This window comes from Otolemur garnettii, unplaced genomic scaffold (genome assembly GCF_000181295.1).
Source record: "Otolemur garnettii isolate 467f Iridium unplaced genomic scaffold, OtoGar3 scaffold00003, whole genome shotgun sequence".
Classification (NCBI taxonomy): domain Eukaryota; kingdom Metazoa; phylum Chordata; class Mammalia; order Primates; family Galagidae; genus Otolemur; species Otolemur garnettii.
Window position 1 is genome coordinate 24,971,414 of NW_003852398.1, and position 5,314 is coordinate 24,976,727.

The 5,314-nt window shown below is 49.6% G+C and overlaps 1 protein-coding gene across 3 annotated transcripts in view; it reads left to right on the forward strand.

Moving 5' to 3' along the window:
* The first annotated feature begins 2,742 nt into the window (after positions 1 to 2,742).
* Positions 2,743 to 5,314, forward strand: part of ANXA6 (annexin A6) — a 57,486-nt gene continuing 54,914 nt past the window's right edge. Inside the window, exon 1 of one of the 3 annotated variants that reach the window (XM_003782029.3) lies at positions 2,743 to 2,919. The gene's annotated coding sequence lies outside the window, so the exon portion shown is untranslated. Of the gene's footprint in view, positions 2,920 to 2,959; positions 3,059 to 5,314 lie in introns of those variants that run through there. The other 2 variants (XM_012808389.2, XM_023515453.1) reach the window with 2 other exon arrangements.

Here is a 5,314-nt window from a genome sequence, read left to right on the forward strand (position 1 = left end):
GAAAAAGAATTACACACGTGCACACACACACACACGTGTGTTGATAAGAATATAGAGAAGTTGAAAATCTCATACATTTTTGGTGGGAATATAAAATGCTGCAGCCATTGTGAAAAAAGAGTTTGGTGGTTCTTTAAAAAGTTAAATGTGGAATTACCATTTGACCCAGAGGTTTCATTCCCAGGTAAAAACATAAGAGAACTAAAAACAAGTATTCCAATAACTATTTGTATACAAATGTTCATCTACAGCACTATTCATAACAGGCAAAAGCAGAAATAACCCAAATGTCCATCAACAGATGAATGGATAAGCCAACCTGGCATATTTATACAAGGGAATATTATTCAGCCCTGAAAAGAAGAAAGTACTGACACATGCTGCAGTGGGGATGCACCTCAAAAACATCGTGCTAAATAGAAGCAGCCAGAGTCAAAAGACCACGTATGGTATGTAGGATTCCATTTATATGAAATATTCAGAATAGGTAAATCCAGGAAGACAGAAAGCAAATTGGTGGTTTCCAGGGAGGAGGGGAAGGGGGCGTGGGGAGTGACTGCTTAGTGGGTATGGGGGTTATACTTGTGTGGTGGTAACAATGCTTTGGAACCAGACAGAAGCAGTGGTTGCCCAGCATTGTGAATGTACCAAATGCCCCTCAATTGTTCACTTTTAAATGGTTAATTTTAAATTATATGGATTTATCCCACACACAAAAAGTCATTTTCCTCCTTTGTTCAATGCCTTGCAATGGCTCCCCAAACTCAGAGTAAAAGACAAAGTCCCCAGAAGGCCTCTCTTGCCCCGCAGGTTGTCTCCCCTTATCTCTCCTCTCCTATTCCCTGGACGTGCCAGACCTGCTCCTGCTACCAGGCATTTGCTCTGGCGGTTTCCTTTGCCTGGAACGCTCTTCCCACAGATACCTCCTCAGCTCCTCTGTGTCCTTGCTCCAATCTCACTCTCTTACTGAACCCTCTGTCAAACACCCTGCAAAATACTGCCGCTCTGCCTGCCACCCTGGGATTCTTCATTTGCTTTTTCTCCTTTCTGTCCACAGTGCTTGTCACCTACAAATAGACTATCATAGTGATTTATTGTGTGTCTGTTTCCCCACTGCTGGAACACAGATTCCGTGGGAACAGAGATGTTTGTTTTGTTTGTTGATAAAGCTCCTAAAATAGTGCCTGGCACATAGTAGGTGCTGGATAAATGTTTATTAAAGTGTGAGGATTAAATGTGACATGGCAAGCCGTATGCTTACAACAGTGCTTGGCTCATAGAAAATACTCAATAAATGTAGCTAAGGAGACCCTACCTCCATCCTCACTGGGCCCAGCCCCTTCCTATTCTATCTCTGAAGCAGTCTCTTTGACTGACAGCAGATCTCATCTAATAATTTTTTAATTTCTTAGTCTTCCACTAGAGTCCACTCATCTTCCTGGTTGCACCTTGACGTGGCTCTCATTCAGAGGCCCAGGTTAGGCTGAGTCCATCTGCTCCGGGCCATTACAGCCCTCTATAGCAGCGATTTTCAACCAGTGTACCAGAGGATCTTAGGTGTGCTATGAAAAATTTAAAAGATCATTAATTAAATTATTTTTGAAAGCAGTTCAAAGCACAATAGGTACTTTTACTCTTTTTTTTTTAAATCGACATAATTTAAGTGTGCCACAGAAGTTTAACCACAGGTTCAAAGTGTTCTGAGAGATTAAAAAAGGTTGAAAAATACTGCTCTATAGTTTCAATACTGCAACACTCTAGACTTCACTGTAATAACAATCTAACCCTCTATCTTCCCTCAAAGTAGAAGCTCCATGAAGGCAGATCAGGGACCCACTGGACTTGCTCACTTATGTCTCCCAGCTCAGTGCCTGGCCTGCAGAGACATGAAAAAGTAAAAGAACATGTTTTCCAACCAGATTTCCATGGTAGAGATCTCTGAACTGGTGACATATTCTGAGACCAACCCTTTGAAGATGCTTTGATTATCCCCATCTTTCAGAGATTCAAATTGAAAATCAGAGCAGGTATGTGTCTTGCCCATGGAGACTCAGTAGCTGTGCTGGCCCCATGGCCAAAGCTGAATCTTTCCCAAAGGCAGGATTTCTGAGGGGGCAGAGAATGGATGGAACCCTTTACTGCAGCTTCACCTTCTCCAGGAAGTCCACACAAATCCCCAGGGACAATAATTCGCAGTATCTCTGGATTCCCAAAGATTCTACCTTTTTTTCATGTTCTAGCATTTTCTCCATAGCCCTGGTCTCCTTGCCTGCCTTCCCACGCACTCCCCAGAGCCAAGCATGAATAAGAGGACTTCTGGAGTCTCCTGGTGCAAGTTGGAATCTGGGGTCCACAACCTGGTGGCTGTGTGACCTTGGTCAAGGAACTGGCCTTCTCTGGATTCTCTTTCCTCTGGAAAAGTGGATAAACGCCACCAACCAGACAGGGCTGTCGAACCATGTAATCTGATCAGGCAGATAAAGTGGTCAAACTCTAGCAAGCCTAAATTTTTTGTTTCCCTACAAACCTTGGGTGAGTAGGAATTTGGGGGAATGTGTTCCAGCTCTGGGAGTCAGAAGCCCTGACCTCTAGCCCTGAGTGGCTGGGTGACCTTGGCCAACTCCCCTTACTCTCTCTAGGTCCCGGGTCTGAGAACTGACACGGTTTTCCTGGCGGGCCCCTCGGGTTGATGACATCTAAAATTCCAAGAGCTAAGGAACTTAAGGGTGGGAGCTTGGGGTGGGGGTTGGGGGGAGGCAAGCGAGCCGGATTGGCCCCTGCGCGCCACGTGTCCGACCCAGAGCCGCCGGCTGTCCTCCGGCCCGCCCCTGCGCTGCGGCTGCTGCTCGGCTAACGGGCTCCGACCCAGCAAGCTCCGCGTCCCCCAGTCCGTCCACTGCAAGAGGTCTCCGCCGTGCGGTGAGTGGGTTGATCCCGGAGAAGGGAATCGCCCCAGAGGGGCCCCACCTACGGGCTGCAGGGACAAGGGGACGGGCAGTAAGTGTTCAGTCACCGGCTGATCGACGCCCCCTGCCAGGAGCGGGAACCAGAGGGCACGGTAACCTGAGAGTGTCGCGGCTGGGTGTGTCTAGGGGAGCGCAGTGGAGCAAGTCTAGGGCCCAGGCGGAGGAGCGCAGGAGGAGGGCGCCCTGGAGGGGGAGGGGAGCGGAGAGGAACCCTGGCTCTGCAGAGGGTGGTGTCGAGGGCTGGGGGCGCCAGGCTGCGGACCCTGCCGGCCTTAACTAGAGGGGGTTGAAGAGACTAAGAAAGCCCGAGGTTGGGGGCCGCTGGACGCGAGTCTCCGGGCTCGCACGGAAGGGTGTGGCTGAGCGCAAAGATTGAAGAGTCCGAACCTCCAGCTGGATGTGAAACGATTTATGTGTGGTGCTGTAGGGCGGGCTTTCTGTTGGCAGCCAGGTGAGGGACCAGCAGTCCATATCTGAGGACCCATGGACCTGGTTCCTTTTGTGCTACTGCTTGCATATGAAGGAGTCTCCCACCTGGGTTCCCAGGACTCTTTATGCTTCCCCTAAGCACAGGCCTTCCCAAAGCTTGGGATCTTCAGATAACTCCCCAGATACTAGCATATAGAAGTGAAATACCCTCACTCCAAGTCTTAGCAACACCAACAATTTACAGTGTGACCTTGAGCCAGTGGCTTTCCCTCTCTGAGCCTTGATTTCCTTCTCCACCTCCAGAGCTGATAGAGGAAACAATAGCTGTGAAAATGGATTTTTTTGTCAGCTGGGAAATGATTACAGGTTTGAGAATCTTGATTATAAGTCTTGAAACCCTGGCCCAACCCTTGTAGACTCTACAAGGGGAAAGGGAAGGAGGTCCTTGAGGAGGACTAGTCTGGCCACTGCATCCTCCCTCCCTCTCCTTTTCTCTAAACTCTGGTGGGTCTTTTCTGACAATTCCAAATTTGGACATATGGCTCTCAGATTTGTGAAAGGGCTGGTTTCCCTCAAGAGTCTGCTCTTTTTCCTCTAATATTCTCTTGATCAAAACACACCTAAAATTGCTGGCCCCACTGACCCAAACAGGATATCCCACCTGCTTAGCCCTTCGAGGTGTGGTGAATAATCGCCCGCCCAGGTTTCAGCCCTGTGGACCCTGACCTTCTAGCTGGCAGGCCCTGAGCCATGCAGAGGGCACTGGCCTGGGGGTTAGTGGGAAGCTAGGGTGCAGTGAAGGTGTAATGAGAGTTCTTGAGCAAGCTCTTTCTTCTCTGGGCCTTTGTTGCCCGCCTGTAGCAAAGTCTGCTAAACTGGCTGGCACTTCCGGTGCGGGTGTTCTATGATTCCACTGCTGTTCTAAGATTTAGGATTCTGGGAGTTGGGTGGGGCTGGGTAGGGCGGGAGGCAGAGGCTTTCATCCCCCTCTGCAGCTGTGACAGTCACTCATCCATTTTTCTTTGCCTTCTACCCTTTGTTCCCAAGGGTACCTCTGCTGGGATACAGAAAATATTGTTGGCTTCTACATAAGGGCCACAGCTGTTGCCGGGCAGAATTGGATATGAGTGTGCAGTCAAGAGGGCTACCCAGAGAAACCTGGGGCCTGACTTTGTGGGGCTGATTTCCTGAGATGAGGTGGGGGAGACTGCAGTGCAGGGTAGCTGCCAAGGTCTAGAACATCTGCAGTGCAGCATCCAAGGAGAGCCCTGGGCCACCAGGCTCCAGCCCCAGTTCCAGCCTCCGCCCCGCCCTAACCAGCTAGGTGCCCTGGGCACACCTATTACCCCTCTGGGCCTTAGTTTCTTTCTCTCCAATTGAAGAAGACATGTGCTCAGGGCAGCCCACTGGTAAGATGGGTTGATCTGGATGGCTCTTCTAGGACTTTCTGGAGAGGCCCAGTGAAGTCACCAGCCTCTCCAAGATACTTCCTGGGAGGGGACAAAGCACAGGATGTGGTCTCTACTGTGATTCCTGAGCGTGCATGCCCCCACCACCACCAATAGAGGAGAGGAAGGAGGGGGTGATCTTTTCATTTATAATCTTTGCTTGGACTCCAACTACATCCCCTTTCCTCTTGGGACTAAGAAGCCCCTACAAAGATTGACTATGGAGAAATGACTGTCCACGGGCTCCTTGAGCCTCAAATTCCCCCATCTGTACAAGGAGGATGAGACCGGTATCTTCATGAGGTGATGAGGCAGATGTGAAAGTGCCTTGTAAACTGTAGAGTGTGATTAACAGAGAAGGAAGTGCTGCTGTTGTAATCTCAGAAGGGTGTGGTGCTTGAGAAGGCAGGTGATCTGAGCCTTGGGTTCCTCTTGGGTAAAATGAGTACCTTAGTGCTCCTTAAAGAATGA